Consider the following 15,144-nt stretch of genomic DNA (forward strand, 5'->3'; position numbering starts at 1 on the left):
CACACACACACACACACACACACACACACACACACACACACACACACACACACGCACAGGGTCTCCCATGACAGAATGTTTTCTCCAAGTTCACAAAACACATGTAGACTGGTTGAGCAAACTCCCACGCATCCTCAAATATCCTCAACAAGATAAAGCACTGGTCCAGCATTCCAAGACCCTGACATAAACCACAATGTTTTCCTTCTGAATCCAAGGTTTGACTAACAGGACTGTCCTGTAAGTATCCCGGCATAGATCTTCTCAGGGAGGCTGAGCAGTGTTATCCCCATGTAATTGGAGCACATCCCTCTGGTCCTGCTTCTTAAAAACAGAAACACCACCCCATTCTGCTAATCCAGAGGCATTTTTTGGATCTCCATATGAACTGCTGGCTTTTCTCAAGAGTTGTACACAAGTCACAAATATAATATAAACAATTTGTTGGCTGTAAATGCGTCATACTTGCAGATAAAGAACATATGGGGTCAGCATGTTTTGTCTTTTCATTCCAATAAATTCTGGGGAGCTATATTAGAGCCTGTAAAATTATAAGTCAATAACTCTAAAAATAACTGTGAACTAATAATTTCAGTAATATTATCATAATGTATTGGGGAATACAGAGGTAAAAATCATTTTGACAAGTTTAAGATGTGTAAAACGTGTACTTTAGAGTTGATATATTAGCTGAACATCTATACTTCATTTATACATTCATGCTATGCTTAATTTCATTTCTGTCATTTATGGTTGGTTTGCACAGCTTTGTGTATGTATGTGTATGCATGTGTACATGTATATATACACACGTGTGTGTGTGTGTGTGTGTGTGTGTGTGTGTGTGTGTGTGTGTGTGTGTGTATTGTGCTGTTTACATATTGTTGTGATTTACATTGCTGTACTTGAGAGTCACCAGAATCAAATTCCCTGTATGTGTCTGTGCATATACATGGCCAATAAACGCGATTCTGATTCTGATACTTGCTAATATGGAGCCTTGTTGACTGACATCGCCCCAACAATTCAGTTCAATTCAATTTTATTTATACAGCACCAAATCACAGCAACAGTCGCCTCAAGATGCTTTATATTGCAAGTTAGACCCTACCAAAAAAAAAAAAAAAAAAAGAGAAAAACCCAACAATCATATGACCATCACCAAATAAGTTGACAGTTATCCTTTATCTTGTCTTCCTTCTCTCACCCCAACCGGTCGTGGCAGATGACCGCCCCTCCCTGGTTCTGCTGGAGGTTTCTTCCTGTTAAAAGGGGGGTTTTCCTTCCCACTGTGCCCAAAGTGCTTGCTCATAGGGGGTCGTATGATTGTTGGATTTTTCTCTATGTTACTGTAGGGTCCACCTTACAATATAAAGCACGTTGAGGCGACTGTTGCTGTGATTTGGGGCTGTATAAATACAATTGAATTGAACTGAAAAAGTTACAGGATGGCAGTGACCATTTTTTCTCTGATGTGTGACATGAAATTCCTTTCCAACAAAAACAATTTGTCCAGATTAGGAATGAGCACTTGAACACAGAGTGAAATCACAAGTACAAAGCTGTATCTCAGGTTTTCCCATAATGTAAGTTTAATCTCATTAACACGAGCTTATGTTGAAATAAACTGATCTGCCACTGTTTAACCTCCACCAGGCCTCTTTTGATCGTATATGACTTCAGTTTATTTTTAGAGACAAGTGATTTACCCTGAGACAGACGGCAGAGTGCTTGCAGCTTGCAATAACACAAGGCCACGGCCATGCTTTAAACCTGTACAAGGGTATCAGCACACAAGGGTGTGTGCGTGAGAGAAAGAGAAAGAGAGATAAGGTGAGACAGAGTGTGACGAGGCGTGTGCGTGTGTGTCCTCCAGCAGCCATGATGCATTAGTGTAACCTGATCCCTTTCCTCCCCTGTGAGCCCTAACCTTCAGATAGAAAGAGAGATGCAGGTTAGAAAGGCATATTGTCTTATAAACGAGGCTGTTGGTCTTCATCATTGAATATGTCTAATATTAGATAACCTAGCTTATGAAGGAATCATTTAATCTTCTTGCAGTTTAGCGTCAAAACTCATGAAAATGCACAGATTTACAACGTTTTGGGTTTTTTTTACTATTTGGGTCTCCCCATATATTACATTGCAAGTATGCAATAAGTTAAACAAAGCCCACCCATGCGCAATCACTTAATACCCATCCTTACCTGTACCTATAATGTGGCAATTTTACAATTCATCTTTGATTGTAATCTCCTCCACTGTCCTGACCTCCTGATTAGCAATACAGACTCCTTTGAAATTCTATATTAAAGCATAAAATGCTCATTTTGCTTTCATGCTTGTTACAAACCAGATAAAGCAATAGTGAGGAGGAGACGTTTCATTACGTTCCTTTACTTCATTTAAAAAAAAACTGTGTTATGCCTCACAGTCATTTCTTTCATTAAGGAACCTGGGTCATTATTGGCCCAAGTATAACAAAAGTCAATTGAAATTCTTCATGCCGAATTCATTTTGTAATAATGGTGTATTATTCCCAATTTTACTCCCCTACATTAAATAATACTATTCCCGGAGCCCATTAAGAATTTTAATCATCACTAGCTGAAATACACTGCGGATAGATAATTACAGCTGATGATATTCACAGATAATTTGCAGATGATTTTTCCTGTCTTTTCTCTTTCTTCATTTCTTTCTGTCTTTCTTTCTATTCGCAGCTGGCAGGCTAATAAGTCATTGCTATCTGTCATGGTTGACATTTTTTTAAAAAGTATGAAACCAGCAGCTGAAAAAATGTGTCAGAAGAAGAAAGAGAAGAACATGAAGAGTTGAAACGGGATTTTTTTTTTTAAGACAAAGGATCTAAAAATAGATATGTGGGAGAACAATGAATCATTTAAAGAGTTACGGTCACCAGGGTTTAAATATTCATTATGAGTGTCAAGTCGAACCTTTTAGCTCTTATGCATTACAGTTTCACTTCCTTCCTTATTTGATGTTTATTTTCACTTTAATTATGCATCAAACGCATGTTAAAAATACCAAGTCTTTTTTTTTTTATAATTTGGATAACGAGAAGCTCGTGCATGACCCCTCACACTGTCACACTTTAAGGTTTAAATTCCAGCAGATGTTGATTTACAGAGATACAAGTAATATACTCTTGTTGTGTACATACTTTTTTCCCTTGTACATGGTAAATGGCCTGTATTTGTATAGCGTTTTTACTAGTCCCCCCTAGGGACCCCAAAGTGCTTTACACACCCAGTCATCCACCCATTCACACACACATTCACACACTGGTGGAGGCAAGCTACAGTTGTAGCCACAGCTGCCCTGGGGCAGACTGACAGAAGCGAGGCTGCCATATCGCGCCATCGGCCCTTCTGGCCAACACCAGTAGGCGGCAGGTGAAGTGTCTTGCCCAAGGACATAACGACCGAGACTGTCCGAGCCCGGGGCTCGAACTGGCAACCTTCCGATTACAAGGCGAACTCCCAGCTCTTGAGCCTCTACCTCTGTAACACAACATGAATATTTGTTTTTTTCTTGTATCTCTGTAAATCACATCTTTTGTGTGTGTGTGTGTGTGTGTCGGCGGTGGGGGGTGCACTTTTATATTATTCAAAGATCGAGTTTCAAAAATACACAAATAACCTAATTGATTTTTTTTTTTTAAAAACAAGAGCCATTTTTGTAACTAAATTTTACTTAGTTCCTTACAGACAAACGGACACCTGTTCAACATAAAAGAGCCTCGAAACAAGAACAAATCAAAAACACAATGACAAATAGTTGCTGTTTGTGTCAAAGTGTTTAGTTTAGTTTTCTGTCGGTGTTTTTTGCACTTCAGGGTCAACAGTAACTTACACTGTAACCCTGCACTTGCCCTTTTCCTCACCCCTTTTCCATCACATTCTTCTGGTTTTTAGCTACATTATTCTTCTCCCCATGTTCTTCCTGTCCCTTCTATCTGTTCATTTATCACCGGCCACATCTATTCTCCCTTCCTATTTCCATCCCCGTGTCCTTTTCCCTGTTGCTTTTCCACTGTCCATCCATCTCGCCCCCATCTTTTCCTTCTCCACTCTTACTTCACCCCTTCCTCCTCTTCACTCTTTGTCTCTCTCAGTCTATTACTTTCACCCTCTCCACTCTCAGCTGGGTGTCCTGTTCCCTCTCTCTCTGGGAGTAGCAGACCTCCTGACGGCTTAGTATTGATCCGCCTATCTCCTCACTTGCTCTCTCTCTCTCTTGTTCTCTCTCTCTCTCTTCCTGTCCTACACACATGCACACACATACATTAGGTTGACAAGATAAAAGGCTCTGCATGCCCCAAGGCAATCCAGCTAAACAAGACACCAGTGGCTCTCAGCTTCTAGTATATGTATCAAGAAAATCTTTTTCTGTTTTTACAAAAGAAAAAAAAATAATTAAGATCGGAAACACTTAACACGCTCAAGGCTAGAAACAAAGTATGATATTTGTGATATAAACTGTTCAAAAATTACCATTCAGTTTATTCACAACAAGCTTGTTTTTATCTGCAAGTCAAGCTCTGCGTGAAATAACATGATTCGTGTAGAATCGCTGTGGTCGAAACATTGTTCAGCTGTTGCCTCAGAAAGCTAAAGGCAACCAGTACGCTGTAGCCTCTGTGAAGGAAAATTTCCGGATAATAATGCTATTTATAAGCTTTGCCCTGGGGGGGGGAGTACTTGACTCGTACTGGAAGTTCCTTGTTTTTCTGTAAGACTGTTCAAGCCAAAATGTCTTGGAGATGATGTTTAGGGCCCAGTCTGTATTGCATATGCAAACACAGTGAGAATCAGAAAAGGGCAAGGTTGAGACTTCAGTTTCTGTTTGATCAGCTGCCTTTGTCCTGACGGTCTTGAAAAGAATTGCTGTTCTGAAGAGCTTAAGTTGCAAAGAGGCACTTCATTTTTCCCATATCCGAATGCTGTCAAAAATACAAGTGTAGTGACAAGCAAATTATCAATTTATTTGCCTAATGAAAGGGGGGAAAGTTATGGATGCAGGCACCGAATTACAAGATGCACAGAAAAATTATGCAACCTTTTCACTTTTTATTTCTTTTAGGTAAATATACGGACTAAAAATGCAATATCACTGTTAACCATGAGTCACTTTGGCAGAAATTTCTACAAATAGATATCTACATATAGCTGATGGGTTCTCAGATTGCTTTTGCAGTGACTGAACACAAGCCTGTCACCAAAATGCCTCCAGCTCAGTGTACATTTGCAAGTTTTACTGCCAATGTGTTGACATTTTGAATTTCCTTTACACGCCTAAACCTTTTCTCAAAGCCAGACACATAATGGTAGATATTTCATATTTCTGTTATATGAAGCAACAGACTTGTAATGCTGACGTGACCTGCACATCCTTTATTTATGTAAAATCTCATGAATTAAAATCAAAATATAAAACAGAATTTTATGCTCAGCAGTACAACTCCTTACTAAAATCAGTTTGCAGCTCTGTCTTTTTTTTACAGCTGACATGCTCCGAATTTAGAGTAAGATGCTTTTGTTCAAAGCACCTTTCAGCAGTATAACAGCATACATTTCAGATGGGAATAAAACCCCTACCATGGCGCTGTTTGTGCCATGCCCAATCTGCTGCGCCCCAAAGCTAACAAGAGGTTGTCAGGAATCAATACCTGGCATGAAAAACGATGTGACTTTCAGCTGCTGTGGCCACATCAATCACGCCATTACCATTAGCTCATCTCTCGACACCAACTTGGACTCCGCTCTCCTGCCCCCCTCCGCAGCCTCTTTCCACTCCTATATCACCGTTTTCCCTCTCCTCCTCCACTCATTCTCGTTCTTCTCATTTCTCTTTCCCTCCCTGCCTCTCTCTCTCTCTCGCTGCCAGCTCAGCGGATGCCCCTTGTCACAGCTCCTATTTCAGCCTTCTGAAGTTTCCTAATTGATCGCAATTAGAGCCGCAACAGAGCAAAGGGGTGGGGGTGGTGGGTGTGTGTGGGGGGGGTGCGTGTACAGAGATGTGGATAGAAAGCAAGTATGCCTGTGTATATGACAGACACACCGAGTCGCACAAATTCTGAACGTGTATTAGGCTTGGATATGTAGTACAAGATTGTATTAGCAACTTGACTAAACTGGACTGCAGTACAAAAGCCATCTGGAGTTGGCCTGAAATGTTACACGATTGTCCGTGTCACTCCCACTCGCTTGTCCTGGAAAAAACTCGATTTTGTACCCAAGTTGATCATATATAAGCAGAATATGAAATGACAGTGTTGAAGTAGAGAGGTCACATTAAGCCAGTTCATAATAAAGTACGAAACAAGTCTTGCCAGTCTTTATTTTTTGTGTGGCTATACTGATACCAGCCCTCGGCAACTTTTAGACAGCAAGTTCCAGATTCTCGATGTCTCCCAGTAAGACATTTTAGCTGTCATGTGAAAAGCCCTCCTTCTTCAATGCATTTTTTTTATTGCTTGTCTTTTATTTTTGTGACAGCTGCATGTCAGAAAAGGAATCAGACTGCTGTCTCGTCTGTATGGAAGTTATCGCTCTCTCTTTTCTTACTTTACTGTGTCCCTGTAGACCTATGCAGCCATGTTATGGCAGGGGGAAAGTGCTACATCAACTGAGGGCAAACGTAAATCCCCAACACCTGGGGTTGGGGATTTAACCAGCTGCTGGGACTAACAACTTCTCTGGCATGCATCGTGTAACTCTGAAATCCATTACCTTTTTGTGTTGCTGAAAAGGAAACACAATGGATGGCAAACAGTGCTACAGAAAAAACTGTAAGTCACTGAGTAGTATCAAAAGTGAGCAGATCATTAGTTAATCAGCCCATTCTGTCAACACAGTGGAAGCATTGGTAGAACACAAAACTTGTTTAGTGAAATCACAAAAACAGTAATAAGTTTGGGATCAAATCAAGAGCTGACAGAGTGACTTATATGAGACATCTGGGAGTCTGGAGTGTGAGGAACAGAGACCAAGAGATGTGTAATAGAGAGATGGAGAAGCAGAATGACAAAGGGGCAGAATAACAATAGTGCCAAAGCTTTTTCCATCCTCCTTCCAAACGTTCCCTGACCCCCCCTTTTTTCTCATTTAAATTCCTCTCCATTGTTATTGCAATCCAGGCCTAACCCCCCACTGTCTGGCAAACACTCATGCACACAATCACACACTAACACTGACGGACATTAGAACACACATGCATTGACCTGCAACAGCAAGCAAGACCATCCCAAGAAGCTATGCTCACACATCGCTGCTAATCCCTGTCAATGGGCATACACAAGCAGACACTAACAATATCTGCTGGAAAGATGGGCTCAAGTTTCTCAGGCGGCAGATGTGTATGTGGCCTTAGCCATGCTGACATGGGCGGGGAGTAGCAAACAGCTCGTCAACAAACATCCAGTGTCGTGTCAGCGATGCAAGGGCAGGCAGACTAGCGCATTTCAGAGCTGTTCCTTGTCAACATGTAGAAATGATATAGCTAACTTGTTTCTATTCCTTGCCTTACCCATCTCTGCTCAGCATTGTTTAAGACCAAAGAAAACTCACTTGTCAGCAATCACATCCTACAGAGCAGACATACTGCTCTCACTAGTGTTAGCCCACTCCACTCAGAGCTGTCTAACGCAGCAGCACGGCAAGAAATAAAATTCTTGTCAGCAATGGTAAGGACACGGCTGGGTTAATACAATTCTTTGGCCTATCACTCCCTTGTCAGCATTTCTAGGTCAAAAGCATGGCAAGTGGCACAGACCTTAAAATTTTTGCCTTGTCAATGTGCAACATTTAATCACTGCAAGTTATAATCTTACTGTGATTATGGCATAAATATTTGTCGTATGTATCCAACAGGTGGTAAATTTCAATGAAAATTTGCACAAAAAACATTGCAAATGCATTTTAGCATAAAATTGACTTTGAAATTGACTTTTAGGTTTTGCAGTTGTGAGGAGGGATTTTTGAAATTACACTGAAAAACCACTGCTTTTATATATAATAAATAATTATATTAGTATTATTCCGTATTCTAAGCAAACCCTCCCATATGGAAAAGATATATATAAATCTTATAAAGTTTGTATCTGTCTTGCATGAAACTTGTATGAAAAGCATACAAGGTCATGCATAATGGACCTTCCATGTGTATGGACATGTGCAGGTATATATGTATGTATATGTATACGTATGTATATTTAGTGTGTACATGTGTGTGTACATGTCTATAAATAGGAATAGTAGTGGTACAATAGCTATATCAAGCTATATAGTTTATGTCTTCAGTATTTCCAACTATATCCATAGTCACATACTGTGTGTGCTACCATTGTATATAGTGTATCTTACTTTTTTTTCATTGATTGTACTTATTTGTATTTTTGTATTTTCTTGTGATATCTGTACCTGAGCTGAGGTGACGCAAAAATTTCCCCGTTGTGGGATCAATAAAGTCTTATCTTATCTTATCTTATCTTAAGAGTGAAAACAGATAAAAGATCCCTTGAAAATTTCTATAAATGAAACTTGTATGTTTTGGATACTTGCTAAATAAATATATGAAAGTAATGAGAAAGTGGCCACTTTCATGAGTAAATCATGTAAGCCTTATATGATTCACTATATGAAGTAGGCCACATCTTATGCAAGTCTTTTATAAGTTTTTTCTATTTCTTTTCCATATGGGTTTGCATGTGGTTGGTCAATAACATCTTTGACTCATAATGTTGGCTAATTGAACATTTTTTTATTGAGTAAAATTAAAGGTTTGCGACTTATTACAATATTACACACCTCATGGGATTCTTAATGTCATCAACTAATCCTGTTGAACGCCACAAATATACATACATAATATATACTGCATACATGATAAAATATTTAAATGCATGGTACAATATTTTAATGAAGGGATATAGAAAACTAGAAAATTTACCAGAACAATATTGATAACAATCATGTCTCATGACATGATGATGCTCACCCAAATTGTTTTTTTCTTATCCCCACATTGCGTTCTGGTGCTCTATTTTCTAGACTTTGTTTAGTGGCTTTTGATAACTTCTCATTAATCAGCAGCCAGTCAACTGCACTGGGAAGATGCAAAATTTGCACTGACTGTTAAAATACGTAGTGTAACAAATGTAGAATGTGCACAAACTAAATAAACATATGTTAATAAACGCATGCATGGTGAACATAGTCATAAGGTCCCCATTCAGTGATCAATTGATAATATATATGATTGTGGGACTTGTATAAAATATTTCTCGATGCCTTATACATGTTGGGACTCAGTGTCCTGAGTTTATGCAAACTTCCCAGTCAGACTGGTCCACTCACCTACAGGGAATTTACAAAGATGTGTTACAATCATTATAATGTGATTTAAATTGGGATTACTCCTTATTGTTATATTGGTATTTCTTATTCCGTATCATTCCCATGTCAACAGTGATAGGTCAGAGCCAGTGATATTGCAAGAATTAAAAATAAAGAGTAAGTAGGTTAAGCCATAAGGTAATGGGTAAAGGGTCATTTATAGTTACACTATAAGAATGACACTATGAAACAAAAACAAAAAAACAACAACAACAAATATATAATGTAATTTAAATTCCCATTAAAATTGTTTTTTTTTACACTTATTAAAGATACATTTTTTAAAATTTGCTTACAGAGATTTGCAGTGTACTCTATACCCTCCTCTAGCTTTTTTCCCCCTGAAAACTGGGTTAAAACACTGAAAAAACTCAGTGACATCTCCCTGTACCCAGTGGTAACTAATGAACGTTATTAAGCACTGCTGTGGGCTAAATGAAAGTGTATTAGCTATTCTAAAAAGGAACAAACACACTTCTTGATGCTTGACATAATGAGAGAACTAAAAAGAGCTCTCAGGTCATTTTGAATCCATTAGGACAGAGCAGGCTCTTAGGTAACACGCACACACAGATGTGCACATACACACAAAGATACAAAAAAAGGCGACATAAAAATAATTTCAAAAATCCCTCCTCACAACTGCAAAACCTAAAAGTCAATTTCAAAGTCAATTTTATGCTAAAATGCATTTGCAAATAAATCTGGGAGCTGTACATGGTACATTGTAGATAAATCAATGTTGAAATGATCTAAAAAAAAGTGTGCTTTTCAACTATGTACAACAAACACGTGGAAAGACTGATTGTGTATGTGCGTGCGCATACATGCATGTATCTGAGTAAATGGGATTCTGACGACCAGACGACCCGCAGTGATGAAAACACACTCCCACGTTACAGATCACCCCTACACACTGATGCACTAAACAGAAGGAGGTAGATGCACTTGCGTAAGTGTAGAGGAATTTGCCAACCTACATGTCAATGGAATCATTTGCAGAGAGAGAAAGATGAAAGAACTGGGTTTTGTGGACAATGTCTCATGTGTATAGTACATCATGAAGGCCTTTTTTGAATACAGCATCAATAACTATGCAGTGGACTTGTGTGTTTCTTCCAGTTAGTATTTGATATCCATCATAATATAAAAGAAGGGTGGGCTGTTTGAGTAGATATATTTCTTCAGAAGGACAACTCCCCCTTAGCAATATAACCAAATTAGATGCATTCAGTGGGAAAATGGCCAAAAACTTGCATAAAGTGTGTATAAAGCTACAAAATACAAGCAAATGTAAAAGTTACATTTGTTTCTGAACACAAAAGTAAGAGACCAGAGAGCATTATCAAGACAGGAAGGGGGAATGTGACATTTCAACTTCGAAAAGGTTATAACCTCCATCATGTAAATATATATTTTCACTAGGCCATCCCTTTTCATCTGAAAAAGACAACTCTCATGTTACTCACCGAATGAAAAATGAACAGGGAACCACAAATGTGACATTTAACGGGGAAAATAAATGGACTTTAAAGGTTTTTTTGAACTGTTCCAACAAAATATTGAAAACAGCTGATGTGAAGATGTAACAAAGCATAGCAAACAAAGCAAATCCTTGTCATATCCAAAATATTTAAATTAAAAAAAATGTTACCCCCCCCCTCCCCCCTATTTTTTTCAAGCTTTCAAGTCAAGCTAACTGAGAAGCATTGTCTAAAAATCGTAACATGAATTCATTAGCTTTCCTTCATGCCTCCAAACTAATAAATGCTCAAAGTAAAATATTCTATAACAATACCTTCGTAGCATGGAATAAATGGATTACATGCTCCGAGCGGAGTCATCCCACTTTATTGAAAGTTTTCAAGTTATCGAAAAAAAAAATACAACTGTATCTCCATTCCCATTATCAACCTTACCTGTAACGCACCTTCCGGTCTCCTGTGTCTCAGTCTCCTGAATATTCACTGCTCTTTGTTTATTGTGATTATCCTGCATGAGATATGGCTTGCTGCAAGCCAAATGTCCCAGAAGGGAGAATTAATTCTTGAACTTGAACTCAATTACAGTTATGCCGAAAAGAGAGTCTCTGAGTAACTGGATTGCCTTACACCTGTTTATCAAGAGTAAAGCTTGTGTGGGCTTGTGTCCTCGGTTCAAATCCCAAGACCTACACAAAAGAGCTGTGGCTGGGGAAAGCAAATCTCCAATTCTTTCTGCTCTCTCATCAGCTATAGTCAAGTCGTCCTTAAATAAGGGCCCTTCAACAACATTTTCACTGCAGCTACTGAATGAGTAGCAATTTACATTTGCTAATTTTCAATATAATATTATCTGTCACTTATGAGACATTAAGACAATTCTGACAAAATAAGAATGCTCACATTTCTTTACTTTAATTCAATGACATTACATTTTTAGTTCCAAGTCTCTGTGACTGAAGAAAAGTGTGCACAAATACTATTAGTGTTCAAAGCATTGCTCCAGGCACGGATTTCCCTGTGTAACCTTATAGTCCTTAGCTGTCAGTATGAATGCATGGCATTGGCCTGAATGGAATCTGGATATCTGTCGACGTGTGTGTCCGTGCTGTCTGTGTATTTCTTGTATATATGTGTGTACATACATGCAGGTGTGCAGTGTCTGCATACCTACAGTTTCTGTATCTGATCACTGACATGTATGTGTTGCTGGAATTTCTGGACAGGGGAACTCTGCCTCTACAGAGTCCTTTCAACACCCGCCGCTCCATGCGCACGCACACACAAGCACATCACACATCCTACCGCTGACACACACATGTCACCACAGCAACCAGATACAGCTGAAGACGTGCTACTGACAGAGAAGGAGAGACCACCATACTGGCAGACCAGAGCTTTTCAAAGAGTAGAGCTACTGGGATCGCTTATTACTTTTTTTTTTTTCAAATATTTTTTTTCTTGAGAGCCAAAAAATTTCATATTCATCATCTCATCAAGTACCTGAAGGTGTATATTCACACTTACATTATTTTTACCACATGGGACTCACATTGACTGATTTCATCTTGAATGCTCACTGTCAAAACCATCATCGTCAAAGTGGTGTGATGTAAGCTTCATGTGTCACCACGACACATTTACGAGATGATGCAATCTCACTACTGACATGGTTAGGCAGGAAAACAAAGAGGGGAACAAGCTTTTTTGCCTGTTTGTGGTGAACATTAAACGCACTTTGTAAAACACGATCAGCACAATGCATCATAAAGCTAAACTGTAAATAAAGGCAAGAAAACAAGTCAGATTTGAGTTTTGATCTACATAAAGCATGCACACACACACACACACACACAAGAATTAAACTTACTTCTGACAGGGCAAAATGTCAGCACGTTCCTCCTCTTCACCCTGTCAAAAACAACATGGAGTTAGTCACTGCATACACTAAAAATGCACTGTTAAGCATTTGACATCAGGATATGAAAATCTGATCTTTAAAGAGATTGAGCAGTCATTTAAAAATGGGGGGATTTAGGCCTGCCTTTCCCTAAGCTTTTTGAACACGACAAAGTGGTCACAACCTCTAAAGAGTGATTATTTGTGGTGAGGTTGAGAATATCATCAGGTCATCCCTATCTTTGTAGTCTAGTCCCCCCCCCCCCAAAAAGAAGCATACATAAAAACAGTCAATGTTAGTCAAAAGTGAGCTCTATCTAAAAGAAAGATTTGAAACATTACTGTTGAAAAGTAGAACATCCGGCTAAAAATACTAGCAAACCCCACCAAAGAGACTCTAAAACTGCACTTCCAGTTTGAAGCAGGCGACACATTACCATTTTGTAAAAATATAAAATATGAATGCATCCACACCATATCCTGTCTTTGCAGTCTTATCTACCCCCTACCCACCCTTCTCCACCGCTTCTTCCTCCCATCTGGCTTTCATTTTCTCCACCTGCCCATCAGTCTGCAGGCAGAGACAGGTGAGCCTATTACACGCTTCTCACATTCTGCTAGACACACTCACAGATACACACACAAAAACACTCTAGCTCCACTTCATGGTAATTTAACTTGCCATGCACATCAGCCAAATCTGCTGCGCTGTAAAACGGCTGTTACCGCAGCCACGTCATGCTTCTGATGAAGTGGTCTAGTGTCCAGTATAAAAGCTACAACAAACTCCATTACAGTCTGCCGAATCATAGATAATGGATACGAGTGAAGAGGTTCAGCCCTAAAATTTCTATTTTGTGGTTTTGAAAAAGTGAAATGTTGAGCATTGGAAAAAATAAAAGATAATCGGAGCTCCTGTTAATAAATTACAATTATTGTGTGACTTGAATAATATAGCCAAGGGTTAAAGTGGGATAGAGCAGGTGAAAGAACCCTAAGTTCTGGTGTAGTGGGAAGCAGGTGAAATGAATCAGAAATGAAATAATTTTAGATAATAATGTCTGTTGTGAGGTGTAGCAAATCCAGCTGACCTATGTTGCTGCTGTATTTTACTGCTCTTTGTGGATTTAGCTCACTACATTCTGGAATACAGCAGATGCTAGATGAGTGATATCGTGGCTGCTTTCCAATCAGTATAAAGGTGGATTTAGCCAACTGTTACTAAAGAACTTTATCAAATTGATGACTCCTTCAGGAAGCAAGTCGTTTTACTCTTCTGGACACTTATTTGGGCAGTTATTTTGAAGCACTCTTTCAATTAACTTTCATTTTAATGGTCAAGGGGACATAAAAATTACAGAACATATCCAGTTAAATCTGATAAAAATCACTTAAAAGTTGGCTGACGTTGCACAAATATGGTTTTAAATCTTTCAGCCTTGAAAGATATATATTGTACCACAGTCTTTACTGTTGCAAAATTCCCCATAAATTTCTTGAGGATTCTTTCAGTACCATATCTCTTGATTATAATGTCTGCTACCCAGGACCTAAAGTAGCGCCGACTGTAGATACCACTGCATCAGTTCAGCAACGTCCATCTTTGCAAAGTTTACCGCAATACTGCTTACTACACAATTTAGACAATACAGTAAAGTGGTTAAACTAGGTAGTATAACTAATGTTGAGCAACATTTGAATAACAAATTTATTTAAGTGATGTATATTACTACAAAGTTTTATAGCAGATTTCTACTGTACAGCAGGGTTTAGTGTTTCGAAAAAACAAAAAAACCTCATCCGAGGATTTATTATTAGATTTTTTTTAAGTAAGCTAACACATCTAATATATACTACTAAAAGTGATGATCAGTGCACTACACAGCACAAAGCGCATGCCTGGTCATTAAGAACTGCAATATCATTAAAATAAAAACAAACGAAAATCTCTTTGCTTAATAATGATGAAACGGAAATAAAAGTTATGGCCTTACTATGTAAATCCTGTTTTAATCAACTGCTCAGTAAACATTGTTGGCCAGGATTCATCTGTCCACTTTACAATATGAAAAAGCTTGAATTGTGCAGCATAAATAAATCCTATCAGAACTGTTATTCTTCCTACCTTCATCCTTTAGTTTTCAGTTCATTAAAAAATGTTGTCAGATATCCGGTCTCCTAATATTTTCTGGTATAGATGAACTGAACTGAATTCGGTATAACTTGTTGTTCTTGAAGGTTATTTATTTATTTTCAGAAATCTTGTCTGCCTGCCTGGTTGGGTGGTGGGAAGGCAGAGATAACAGGTGTGTGTGTGTGTGTGTGTGTGTGTGTGTGTGTGTGTG

The 15,144-nt window shown here is 38.6% G+C and overlaps 1 protein-coding gene across 2 annotated transcripts in view; it reads right to left on the reverse strand.

The window, feature by feature from the left end:
* cntfr (ciliary neurotrophic factor receptor) overlaps positions 1–15,144 on the reverse strand; it is a 241,089-nt gene that overhangs the window by 194,202 nt on the left and 31,743 nt on the right. For both annotated transcript variants that reach the window (XM_042229066.1, NM_001286334.1), the window contains 1 exon segment: positions 12,771–12,811. The gene's annotated coding sequence lies outside the window, so the exon portion shown is untranslated.

This window comes from Haplochromis burtoni, unplaced genomic scaffold (genome assembly GCF_018398535.1).
Source record: "Haplochromis burtoni strain Fernald_Lab_line unplaced genomic scaffold, NCSU_Asbu1 Contig_377, whole genome shotgun sequence".
In the NCBI taxonomy this organism is placed as follows: domain Eukaryota; kingdom Metazoa; phylum Chordata; class Actinopteri; order Cichliformes; family Cichlidae; genus Haplochromis; species Haplochromis burtoni.